Source organism: Rhamphochromis sp. 'chilingali' (assembly GCF_963969265.1).
Source record: "Rhamphochromis sp. 'chilingali' genome assembly, chromosome: 2".
Lineage (NCBI taxonomy): Eukaryota > Metazoa > Chordata > Actinopteri > Cichliformes > Cichlidae > Rhamphochromis > Rhamphochromis sp. 'chilingali'.
In genome coordinates, this window is record NC_137930.1 from 49,694,779 (window position 1) to 49,708,790 (window position 14,012).

Sequence of the window (14,012 nt, forward strand, 5' to 3'; positions counted from 1 at the left end):
TTTTGTGTAGAGTTCAGTACGGTTGTTTGTCAGCCAGTGAGTCTTAGTGTTTTGCCTGTTTAAGTGTTTTTGCAGTTGACACATGTAAAAACAGGGTTTTCATATATTCAACAACGATTTAATGCTGTTAGACGTAAATCGTCTGTTTTTTGCGTCTTCCTGCTTGTGATCTTTTCCATGTTGCTGTTTCGTTCTCTCTCTTATGCGAGGGTTGGATGAAAGGCAATATCAGCCTTTTTTCATGCAAGGTTTTTTTTTTTTTTTAATGTTTTATGTTATGATTTATGTTAACACTTCCATTGTCTGCAGTTAGCTAGAATAATGTTATTTCTTGACTGTCAAATTTATATTTACATTCATTAATGTTCATCTTCAATGCTGCAGTAAATCATAAAGGATGAAAGGCAGTCACGGGATGTTAAATTTGCTGGTATTCCGGATCAGTTGTGATAAAGCTGTGGTTGAAATTATGTGGATAAACTGAGGCCTGTGCTTCCTCTCTGCTCCTTTCTGTTGTCTGGCTTCCTTGGTGGTCTGCATATTGTTGGCTCTGTAACTTGTTTGGATTGTGAAAGTGACTATTGAACATTCTGTAGGTTACATACCATGTCTCTCAGTACTGCTCATTTGTTGGAACATAACTCTTATAGTTAAGCCTGTAATTGAGTTTTGTTTTTACTTAGCTGTGTCTGAGTTGTATTTCCTTAGTGGCTGTTTTCTCCCTGTTGCCTGCTCTGCAGGTCATGTCAACATAAGTTGAATGATTTATCTCTTACTGGTGTGTAACCAAATTAGTGCACTTAAGACACATAAATCTTTTTAGCTAATAAATCCTAAACTGGTTGCTTTTAATGTTCGGCTATTCATCCTTTTATGTGAAACTTGTGTCTTTTTAATGGGATTCACCAGTTGCTGTGAAAATCCATCTTTTTGTTCGACCTGCCTTCTTGGAGTCAGTACTTGTGAACATAAACATCCCTCATAAAGACACTGTAAGATCCAGCTAGTGATATTGCTGATGCTTCTTTGGAACTCCTCCATTTCCAATGAGATCATTAATGTTTATTTCAGCTCATTAATGCCAGAGGAGATGTAATAGGGACTGAAGCTGATTTTTAAGTTAACAAAGAGAGGTGAAAAATTGCATCTCAGTTGTATAGTAAAATGAATGGTTGACTGTACTTAGGACACAAGTTCAATTGGGCAGCTAGTGAGAGGCATGCTTCCTGGAAAAACTCCTTAAAACTGGAGATACGGACTGTGAAGTCATTTTGGCAGCATTGCTGAAAACGAGCTGAAATTTGGTCAGAACTAGGGAGCGAGTCAGCCATAACTTGGAGTGGACTTGCTTGAGAAATTGAAACAAGGCTGCCGTGTACCAACACTTGTGTGCACGCTCATCTACATCTACAGGACACGGCTTAAACCACTGTTGCCACAGAAGTAACATGAGTCCATATTAGTGGGCCTGCAATGTAATTATTTTTGTTCCATTTTTTTTAACCAAAGATAATTGTAGAGAAACTTGTTACATAGCAGTAGGACCCTTGACTAAGTGAATAAATTAGTCTTGGATACTACTGTTGTTTAAGGAGTCAGTACTTAGAAAACTCTGAGAAATGCTTGAAGGGCATCACTTTAAATCCCTGGATGAGCAGAGAAAATCTGTGGAAAGGAGGCAATAAGTGAAGCCCGAACTTCATTTGCTGCTCTTTGAAAGCACTTCATCAGTGTGCTGAAACTGCTGCTCAGAACCATTACTTTCACTATCTGTACACCAAACGGACATGTTTAATATAGCTTATGACACGCTGTCAAAATTATTTATACAAGAACCAACCAATAAAGTTTCCGATTTGCAGGACTGTAGGACTGAATATGTCAGTTTATATGTTAGCTGCCTAATAATAGCAGATTTCAGTACAATACAGCAAAACACTTTAGGCAGGTTAGCTTTACACTGGTTGAAGCAAAGACTGAAACAAAGAGAATGGATGTGTACGCTTGTCAGAGAGAAAAAATAATATTGGTGCAGCTCCAACAGTCTAGCAGTTGCCAGGCTAGTGCAATTAAAGCATCATGAAAAACCAACTTGTTTTGAACTTAAAAACTTCAACATCTGGCAAAAGGCAGCCGAAGAGCCAACTACTAATGTTGGAGAAGTGATTATCCGTCCAGTAGAGTTCCAGGGACTCATCTCCGATGGATCTCAAAGAAAAAGAAGATCAATATAAAGTGTTGATCCATCAAGTTCTGCTTCAGTGATCCTTAGTGATGACTCCTTAAGTCCCTAGAGCTCTAAGGGAGTGATAAAACACCCTTCCTCCAAAAGAAATATTCTTTTATTTGATCATTTATGTTGTGAGAGTGGTGTCTAACATGGTGGCCTAAAATTTCCCATAGACATGCAGTTATGTTTTCGCTGATCATTTCCTCAAAACATAACGTATGATGTCATTTTCATCGTCATTTCTTATCAAAACATTCAGTGACTCTGTGCCCTGTGAATGAACAAACCACTCCCAAACACAGCAAAACTGAGTCACCTGATTCCCACAAGTTCCACATTTTTTCTTTCATTTGTCAGCCATCTCTGACCTCAAGAAATAAGTCATATTATAAAGCTTTTTGTCCTTGCAGCTGGCTGGTTGATGGGCCCTCGAAAACATGAAGCCTGGTAAAAAGTGACATTGGCTAACTGCAGCATCACTAACAGTAATGCTCTGTGTGCTTCGTGGCCTATTTTCCTTCCCTCCAAAATAACATCTTGAAAGCTTTTGATGTTGCACTCAAAGAATATATGACAGTGGTTTTCTTCTCTAATGAACTTGTGGTAGAAGATGACGACTTTTTCTCGGCTTAACAAACAACAGCGTGCCCTGCTTTCTCACACTTCCTGGCATCGAGCTCTGCAGTTCCATCCCTATTTCATATCTATTCTGCTCTTGTCTATCCCACTGCTACGGCTGTCTTATCATTCAAGCCCTCTGCCATAAAGCAGCAGAAAATCCCATATCCCATCTCCTCATGGCTTCAGCTTTCAGCCTTGGTTATTCTGCTATTATGTACCAGGCTCAGCGAGCTTCCACTCCCTCTCAATAAACGTGCTCTGGGTGGGAAATGAGCTCCTGTCCTCAGTATTCTGATTTTTCTCAAGGGAAAAACATTGCCTCTCTGTGGAGAGGTAAGTGTAGCAGAATCTGATTTAGAAATTTAACACGAGTTTCCTGCTTGTGGTTCTGGTGCCTTGCTTCTCTACATCTCAAGCGCTCATCTCCCATTCATTGGTCACGGTTTCACATCTTTGACTGGTTTGTCTGTTTTTTAACAGTCTCACTACTATGCTGTGGCTCTCTGTGTCTCCATATCCCCCAAATTAAGCCTTTTTTGACTCAACAGATTGCCCTATATGTACATGATATTCTTTAAATGTGTGAAGACTTTTCATGTGAACGATATAACAATATGAGGTAGATCTTTACATTTGTGTTGGTGGTAAGTTCTTGTGTCTTGTTTACAGTCATATTGTTTCTTACCTGGAAGTTAAAAATTCTCCTGCTATGTGTTTATTTGATTGATGCAGTGTCAGCATTAATGCAGACATCTCATCCACTCTTGTGATGAAGAAAGAACCAAGCTGAAAGGCATGAAAAACTTGATTTGCCAATGCATCTATGTACCAGCAGAGATCTGGGTAATGACTGAGACATCAAGGGCACAAATACAAGGGACTGAAATGAGTTTACTCCATAACGTGGCTAGGCTCTGCCTTAGAGATAGGGTGAGGAGCTTGAATGTCTAAAAGGATATCGGAGTAGAGCTGCTGCTCGGTGTTGAAAGGTCTCAGTCGTCCAACTGGAAGGAGACCCCAGGGTACACCCAGAACTCACTGGAGAGATTATATATCTTGTCTGGCCTTCGAATGCCTCAGGATCCCCCAGGAGAAAGTAGAAAGTGTTACTGGGTAGAAAGATGTGTGGAATGCCTTGCTCAGCCTTTGAATGGGTGGATTCTGTTTCCGTTTTTATAAATCATCTACCCTTAGTTTGATATTTGGTCGTCAGCCCAGGTATGAACATACGTCGGAATTCCTCAAACCTCTGTTTGAGGAGTAAAAAGCAACAGCATTATTGCCTCCAGTACAGGATGATGTAATGATGTGTTATCAAAAGCATATATTGAATAAGCAGTGAAGAAAATGACAAGAAATACATTTTAAATTGAGGCAAATGAAAATGGATTCTCTACATTCTCTACCCACAAGTGTTTTTGTTAAAAGACCTCTGGCAGTATTTTATCTTGTCATGAATCAAACAAATCACTGATTCTAACCAGAGCCCAGAGCCTGTGTACTTTTGCCTACAAACTGCATTCAAACTTGCTGATATATCATTGGTTATATTTCAGTTCAACATAAATGTTATCAAACTAAACTGTTCTTCTAACAAACAGTAGGTTTTCTATCTTAGTGTCTCACATTCAGACAGACAGAATTGCTGCATCCTGATCTCTTCAGCTAGCCCAGCCACACAACTAGACACCAGTGCCTACCTGAGTCAGTCTCAAGCAGGTGGTAACAGGAAGAGCGATGAGGTTGGGCCGGTTGGGCTCCGCTCTGGTTTAGATGTACTGGTTGCTAAACACATAGTGACATCCTTGCAGGCTGCCTCCGACAGGTCCCACATGCTTTATCTTCTTTAGAATGAGTATATCTCTGGTGCGTCAGTTCACTCAGCTGTGACTGATGGAGGGCAATGATGAGGAAGCCTCAGGTGTATTGGGTGAATAAAAAAAAAGTACGGGGAGATGTGGTGAGATAGGAGTTTAAAAAATGGGCTTTCAAGTGTAAGAAGTAGGAGTCCCAGAGAGAGGTTTTCTTTCTAATCAATTTCATCTTTTTGCTAACATCTGTGTTGGTTTGCTGCATATTTAACTGACTCCTTGAACTATTGCTTTTTTGTTTTTGTTTTTTTAAAAGGCCGCACATTGAGATGAATGTTTTAGGCATTCCTAGAGTAGATTTCAGTAAATAAAGTTCTATCCCACCAGACCCTCTCGAGAAGTTATTCTTATCCCAGTACAAATCTGGGTCTCACTTGGCAGTCCCACGGGGGCTTGTGACTTGGTGGTAGTGGCACCAAGCAGCAGGTGCTGTGTGATATCTCGCCTGGCACAAAACCAGACAGTGTTTGCTGCTATCAAATGAGGAGCAGATGGTCACAGATCATCGGTCAGCACTGCATCTCATATGAACGACTACCTTGCACTGATTTGATTGGGGGAAAAAATGTAAAAAATGAAGGGTAAAGCAGAAACCTGCCCTCAGTCCTCATCTTATTTGACTGTCTTTGTTTTTAATGAGACAAAGCTTTGTTGGTTTGTGTGATGTTTATCATCGGTATGAGTAGTTTGTTGTTTTCAGATTTTTGTCATTGAGAGAAAGCCACAAGTGGCACCACCAAAATTTCTACATTTTTGTGGGAATATGGGATTGAATTATGCATTTAGGTGTGTGTGTGTGTGTGTGTGTGTGTGTGTGTGTGTGTGTGTGTGTGTGTGTGTGCGCGCGCGCGTGCGTGCGTGCGTGCGTGCTTTTTGTCTTGTGAATGCTCATTATGACAGCAGCCACGGTTGTCTTCATAGAGCTGTCAGATTTCGATATACTGTCTTGCGGCCTACTCGCTGACAGGAATCACTGACAGCACAAGTCCCTTTGAGATGAAGTCAACTTTATATGGTGGACAAAATAATAACAATTAAAAGAAACACACATGAGTCTTAATTAGGCTAAGATTTGGATTGTGTACCACAAAAAACTTAACAAAAAGCCCCACAATGCATTTCCTTATGTAGCTTTTACATTTTCTGACAGGCTGTATAAAAAACATTTCTTTTATAAAGAAACTAAAATTGCTGTGACGCTGGATCATATTTGCTTACATTGTTTGGCAGCTGTCCCTCTACTCCTTTTTGATTGTTTGTGGGGGTGTTTGTGAATCCCTGTCTTATCCTTCAGAGTGTGTGTAGGTGAGCTGATGCAAGTGAATCCTTGTTCATCCTAGTTGCTTCTGCATTGGACCATTTTTGTTGTTGTTTTTGTTTTGTTTTTCCAGAAATCCAGCTGACTTCTACATTGTGTGTTGTCATCAGATCTGCATAGTGTAGAGTAAGCTGTGGAAATTTTAAATCTTCATTGTTGTGAACTAATACTCTTAAATATCATTTGTTTGTTTGCCATTATTTTCACTGGACAATAGGCTTGATAATTAGGCTTTTGTTTGTTGTTTATATGTTGCTCTTAGCCATGATTCACTTTGTGCAACCTTTTATTTTTGAGCAAGAAGAATAGGGGAGTCGCATCATGTTACAGTACTGTGAAAAAAGTCTTGAGTCTCCCCTGTTTCTTTATATTTTGTTGGCTGCAGGAATTTAATGAGTCGTTTGCAAACATATTTATTGTTGAGTTTGTACAATTCTAATGACCTTGAAAGTCAATATTTGGGATGACCACCTTTAGTATTCAACACAGCGTGAGAACTCTCTCAGGCAAGATTTCTTACCATTTCTTTAATCTTCAGGAATCTCCAGGCTTCTTGAAGGACATTTAAAGCTTTTCTTTGGATGTTGGCTGCCTTTCGTTCCACTCAGGATGATCCCACACTACCTGAATAACGTTGAGGTCCGGGTTCTGGAGAGGCCAATCCGTGACTGGTAGTGTTTCATTGTGTGTTGGAGGCAGTCTTGTGTTTTTTTTGCATTGGCAGTGTGGTTGAGATCACTTTACCAGACACTTTGCAGATGGTATTGCATGGTGGGTCCAAATCAGACTGTTTTTTTCTGTCTTCATAATTCTATCAGTTTTGCTGAGATCCCCAACACCACTGGCTGAAATACACCCCTAAGCCGTGACACATCCTGTTTTACTGATGATTGTAGATACTCACTATTGCAGCTCTCTCCTGTCCCTGTGTTAACAACAATTTGAACCAGAAATTTCTAGTTTGGATTTGTCACTCCGTAAAACCTGTCACCACTGATTTTCAGTCCTGTTTATATGTAAATTGGGATACCTCGTTTTTCCCTTCTTTAAGAATGGCTCCTTGACAGCCACCCTTCCATGGGGACAATTTTTGATGAGCTTCAGAAGACGGTGGATTCATCTGCAGAGCCAGATGCATCTCTGTCAGAAAATTGTTAGGCACAAGGACTGGACTGAAAGTGAGTGAAAAAGCAGCCAATGTCCAAACAAAAACTTTGAAAGTCTTTCAGAAAGACCACTTTAAAACAATGACCCGAAAATCAAAATGTAAAGAAATCAGGGGTAGCTCAACATGTTTTTTGTTGTTGTTGTTGTTGTTTACAGTACTGTATGTTCACGTTTCTCCTAAACCACAGATGTCAGTCAATATTGAAAATAATCATTAGTCCCTCAGTAAATCACTCAGTGTGGAACTGATCTATAGATTGCAATAGTTTTGGTTGAAAATAAAACACATGTAAATAAAAAGGCTCATAGTTGGACAGGACTGCTTGTTTCTGGCTCTTGAGTTTGACACACATAGGTTCAAAAGCTCATTGCAGCTCTTTAGCAAGTTGGTGGCCTTCCCAGTTGAAGCAATTTGGTGTTCAACATCTGGTTCCGGACATGTGGACAGGTGGAGTCGAAAGTCAAAACATGTTATGTAATCACAGATGTAGTTTACCAAGTGAATGCATAATCCATTTTGTCACAGATTTGGTGTTCACATGCAAGTCATGGTATGTTGTTGGTGTTCACAGTAAAGTGTAAAGGTGTCTTTGTTGGCAATGGGTTGGATGGTGTAATTGCGTGTGGGACACCTTGTAGCTCTGGTGTTTGGTGGTGTTGGTTTGCATAATTTAAGTCTCACAGCTTCTGCTTGAAGTGCTGTTTGAAATAAAGCGGGGCAGGAGAGAGACAGATTTGCATATCTCAGAAGACAAAGCAACAGTGGGGAAAAAAGAAAGCCTTCAGTAAACGGCCTGAATAAGAAGAGAGTGGGTAGGGAGAAAGAGTGGGAAATTTTTGAGCCACAGGGAAAAAGACAAAACAACAAAGAAAAAAAACTTTGCGAGGGAAAAGAATGGAGGAGGAAGAAATGCAGATGAGACAGAAGAGCTTTTGGAAATGAGTGGAGAGGAGACTTTGGGGCAGCTGCTCGTACACAACAAACATTATAATTCTTATGAGATGCAACATAATTATAAGATAATTATAAGACACAAAGAGCATTATCTGAGTTTGATTTGGGGATTTGGCTCAAACACATATTTCCCCATGTAATTATGTAATAATCTATTCTTTATTTACATGTAACACAACCTCAAATCCTTTCCAGAAAATTTGGGACACTGTGTGAAATGTAGATAAAAAGTGAATTCATATATTTTTGCTAAAACAATAAAAACAACCAGTTTCAACATGTGATGTTGCATCTGTGCCATTTAGAAGTGGAAATAAGATTTAAGTGATTTCCAAATCATTGCAATCTAAGCTGATGTGCAGTTCACAGTGAATCCTAAATTCTTTGAAAAGGTGACCCGAGTGCGCTTCTGAGTTTCATTGGAAGTGGCTGGCAACTGGTAGATTACAGTCATAGCAATAGTGACTGCAATATGTGGTGCCAACAGATAATTTGTGAACAGCAGGCTGACACATGTAAGTGACCGTTTCCAAAACAAAATAACAGTCGTACAGCTGACAAAGTTTTCTGCTGAGCTGAGACAGCACATAACACCCGGCGTTAGCTTGTTCCCACCCACACCGTGCTCCAATTCCAGTTTGAGTTGCTGGGTTAAAATTCCTAATGAAATGCTTGGTTCTGTTTGATAACTATGCTAATGAAAATAGTCATGAAGCCATCCTATAGATTAGCCAGATTTCCTTCATTCATTGCTACTTCATTAAATGGCAACATTTTCGTAATGCTGTAACCTAATTTCGAACAAGCAGTGAGGGATGTCCCGTGTCCTCGTGACAATTTGTTAGAGATAGAAGATGTCTCAACTTTATGTTGATTATGCACTTATCTTTCTAGGCACAAAAAAATCTAATTTTCTAGGATGCCATTACAATTTTGATGAAGAGCATTTCATTACCTGTATTATCTGTCTTTACTGACATAAAGGGATCCGTTTAAATTGTCACTAATGCCTTGGCCTCATCAAATATACATGAAAGGAAAGTCGGTGATAAACAAAAACACAAGATGGGGGAGAATAAATGAGTAGACAGCAGTAGACTGTAGATAAATTATGCGTTTATTAATCAGTATTTATGTTTGGTAGAAAAGGTGGTTATTTCCTATATTCTGGATAAATGGAAAAGCAGCTTCTAAGAAAGAGAAAATATGACTGTCCACACTAATGGAAATGCTGCAGATTCAGATAGTAGAAACGCACAAAGATGAGATCAATAAAGCAATGTCTATGATAAAATAATCCCAAACAAAGCGAGGGGGAAAAGCATTCCTGTGTTAGTGAGCAAAATGTCTGTTTATCATTGTTTTTATTAGTATTGGATCCAATTTGCTGTATTGTTATTCATCACATTTCCGCTGTGTTGCATAATATTTGTTACATAATGAAAGCAACACAAAAATAGATGTCTATAATTTGGCTGATGGCCATAAGTAGGAACACTTTTATTGCAAAAAAAAGGAGAACTGCATTTAGGATCATGTTAATGTTGAAACAAAGTCGATTGCATAAGCCAGAGGGATTTCTTGTGTCACGATGGTTTTCTCTTTCTTTCTGCATCAAGTCGGATGTATTATAGTTTAATGACTGTGTCCCTCACGTTGAGCTGTGTGAGCTGCTTTTCGTGGTTTACGAAAAGATTAATTGGTATAAGAGAAGTCATCCGGTGCTTCATTTGTCCTGGGTTGTCCTAGATTGTCCTGGTATCTACATATTCTATTATTTCATCCCCTATTCTCAAATATCTGCAAAGACTTGTTAATACTTATTATGTATTCTTGATGTTATCTGTCCAGTCTTTCTTTTTTGGGGGCAATCGTGGCTCAAGAGTTGGGAGTTCGCCTTGTAATTGGAAGGTTGCTGGTTCAAGCCCCAGCTTGGACAGTCTCGGTCGTTGTGTCCTTGGGCAAGACACTTCACCCGTTGCCTACTGGTGGTGGTCAGAGTCCGGTGGCGCCAGTGTCCGGCAGCCTCGCCTCTGTCAGTGCGCACCAGGGTGGCTGTGGCTACGATGTAGCTTGCCATCACCAGTGTGTGAATGTGTGTGTGAATGGGTGGATGACTGGATGTGTAAAGCACTTTGGGGTCCCTAGGGACTAGAAAAGCGCTATACAAATACAGGCCATTTACCATTTACTATTTTTTTTTCCCCAGTGTTAATTCTAAAAGCAAATTTTAAATTTTAAATTTGACTAAAATGTCATTTAGTTTTGGCATCTAGGTTCTTTTGGTTTTAGTCAACTAAACATTGTAGAATATAAGATTGTTGTCGGCCAAACCTAAAGTTGATTCGGTTGACTAAAATATAACTTGTAAAAATGTTCTCCTGTTTTTACTGGAGAACGTTGCTCTAATGGGTTTAAAAATTATTTTCCCTTGACTCTTCTTTTCTTCCTAAGTGTTAACATGTTACGTATTCATGAGAAACAAGTGTGGGAGCTAGCTGTACTGTTCCCCGAGGGCTGCTGAAATGTGTTCCTCCAACATTACTAAACAAGGAGATTAATTCTGATTGGATCAAACTCTTCCCGCCTTTCTACAAAACTTATTCAGTTCTGATTGGATCTCATCTCTCTAGAATATTTTCATCTTGTTTTTATTCATTGATGAAGGAGTCAATACTTTTCATTATAATTTTTGTCCTTGTGCATCAGCTTTTATTTATGATGAAAATGAGCAAACGGTTTAGAGAAATGCTTCTTTCCAAGCAGTTTGATTTATTATTGCAGATGCTCTGATCATTAAATGTAAATAATCTGTGATTGTTAGTGTTACATTTATAGTAAATTTTTAGGGTTTTGACCAAAAGTGTTGCAGTGTGCTGCAGTCATGCAAGAACAGGTGGTGGGAGGTCTTGTAAGTTACATCATGGATCTAGTTTTGCTCAGAAAAAATCTATAATATACAAATATGTTTTACTTGTTGCTGGGTGCAGTGTCATATTAGCTCCCACTGTGACAGGATTTGAAAATAAAATCAAACAGCAGCAGAATTTTAATGAGGGAGAAGAGAAAAGTAAAATATGTTGTCACGTCCATCACGGGTGGTTTCTACTGGTGGATTTGTGGATGTGACACATTAAATATCTGATATTTCCCAATTGTCTCAAGTGTGATCAGAATTATGGCAACAATGAAAAGTGAAGTATCTTATTAGAAAGCACCCTGATAGCTGCTGCTCATAATTTCACCAAACTGATTTGGAGTCAATAAACACAATAAGGAGTCTTTTTTTTCCTGATTTCCACAGAAAACTGCTCGCTTCCTCCCCTCCATCTGCTGTCTGTCAGGGAAGAAATAATGCACTTACAAAGTCTGCCAGGTCTACATCTTAGCTGCATTTTTTTAGTGTGCAAAGCATTGTTGAAAAAAGTGAGATCCTTAAGTCTCAGGATCTCGTGGATGTTCATGGAGCAATGACCCACAGTTTGCGCTGGAGCAGTTTGCAGCCAGTTGTAAAGCAGCTAGGATGAGAAGTGGCACCTCTGAGTCTGAGGCCATGGTTCTGAGTCTGAAAAGTGGCATGCTAAATCAGGGTTGGGAATGAGTTGCTGGAGGATCTCAAGTGCCTCAGGGTTTTGTTCACAAGTGAGGGAAGAAGGGAGTGGAAGAGTGGCAGGCGGATTGGTGCAGTATCTGCAGTATTGCGGATGCTGTACTGGTCTAAGTATGAAAGTGAAGCTGTTGATTTACTGATCGATCTACATTCCCACCCTCATGTATGGCAACAACCTGTGGGTACTGAATGCCAGTGGCATGAATAACCTTCCTGTGTGGGGTGTTTGGGCTCTCCTGTAAAGATAAGGCGGGCGTCCTTTCGATTTTTAAAAGCACATGTGAAAAAGCAAAGTCCTAATAATGTTGTCCTGTAAGGGTCAGAATTGGACAAAACAATGATACGTGCCGTCACTGTAAACGAGCAGAAATACCGTTAAGGTCCTTTCACAGACACACTGGGCTTTCTTGGGCTTTAGAAAGTTACTTTTTGAAAGTCTGCCACAGTGCCTACGTGTCACACTGTGACAGCTTTGGAATAATATTGTGTGAATTACAGCCACTGTTTCCTGTGTGGATGCAGCCTGTTCGGTGTAACAGGATAAATCTTCTCCCGCCCAATGTGACTCGGTCAGCAGAGTTTGATTCAGGAGTTCCTCTTTTATTGTGTCTGGCCCTGGGCGGGGTGTTGTCATTGTAACATCCTTCTGTACGGGACCTGACGTCCATGATTCACCTAACCCTGCTGATATCAGCTCTGCTATGAGTCATCCACAGCTTTATTTGGTTAACTGCTAAGTTCAGTCATAAAAGTGCAAAATACTCAAAGATTTAATTAGGTAAATATTAATTTGCTAATGCTTTTGTGATAAACTGTCAGAAGAGAAGAAAAACCAAGGTTCTCTTAACATTGTTCTGTTAATATTGCATTTTAAGTTTCACAGGTGGTCATTGTAGAATGTCTGCATGATTGTTATTTGGTTGCCTTAAAAAAACATTCTGAAAATCTGTGTTTGGATGTCTTTTTACCTATAAAGCATATTCACTTGTGAGACCAGCCCAAGTGTTTTAAAATAGTCCATTGGTGGACCCTATATGTCAAGCAAAGCTGAATAAGCTCTTAAATCCCAGCCAAAGACATAATATTGGTTTAGAAAACAACACTTAAATTTATTGCTTTTTATTGCTTTTTTTTTTTATGCACCTTCTTTTGTAGTTAACTGTTTTATTGTATTTTATTTTATTTTTTCCTTGAAAATAATCTGTTGATGGCAGGCTAGTTTTAGAAATGGTGCATAAACTGCATAAACAGATTATGTAACCTACCATTCCTGTGTAATATTTAAACATGGACTGAGCTTGAATTTAATTGGCTATTTGAGTTACACTTCACTTATTATCCATGGATTTGATGTTAATGTGGTATTTCAGAGCTTGTTATAATTGGCTGTGAGAAGCTGGACTGGTCAATCAGGATAAAGCACATCTAAATGCTAATGGCTTTTTCTTTGTCTTTCTTCCTCCATTAGATTCATGATTTGCATTGAAGTGTGGCTTAACCAGATATAACAAGGGTTCCAGAAAAATGTTTAGTCCCATCTTTCCTTCTTTGAATGTATTTAGTAAACAACTAGGGTAGGGCCTTTATCACTCTGCTACTTTTTGTTAGCATTGTATAATTACAGAAGTACATAAATATGACCGGATAATTGGACTTGTGCTGATAACCAGAGTTTTAAATGTCAGCCTTTGTCATTTTACAGATTGAATGGTGTGGATTTTTCACCACTGATCTTTTTTTTTTTTTAAGTGGGTTGTTTTTTTTAATAGGTGCCATTGTTTTTAGAGTTTATTTTACTTAAAACAGTAACTGTGTGGTTCAGTGCCAGTTTTCAGGTCTTTGGTTGTTTGCATTCAGTCCAGCATGAAGAGAATATTAAATGACCCAATTTCAACAGGTGATTTAATATTGAACAGACAGAGGTGTCTTATTGAATGCTTATTTTGAAAATAAGTTTCAGTCACACCCCAAAGGCTGTGAACTGTGTATGTTCTTGGGTTTCTTGTATATTTTTATTTTTACTTGGTTTTGCCTTGAGGCTTTACTCTTTGATATTTTGTGGATTTCAGTCTAATTTCCAGCAGTGAAACATCAAATATTGACAGTTAATAGGAAATCACTCACTGGCCTGATAACACATTTTCCATAGCCATCAGTCATCCCTCATTGTCATCAAATTTTATGTGAATATGTATCGGAAGAAGCCCTGCACATAGTAAAGTGGTTAGAACTGTTCCCTC

The 14,012-nt window shown here is 39.1% G+C and overlaps 1 protein-coding gene across 1 annotated transcript in view; it reads left to right on the forward strand.

Annotated features, from left to right (window-relative positions):
- peak1 (pseudopodium-enriched atypical kinase 1) overlaps nucleotides 1-14,012 on the forward strand; it is a 102,337-nt gene that overhangs the window by 59,275 nt on the left and 29,050 nt on the right. The window lies entirely within an intron of this gene.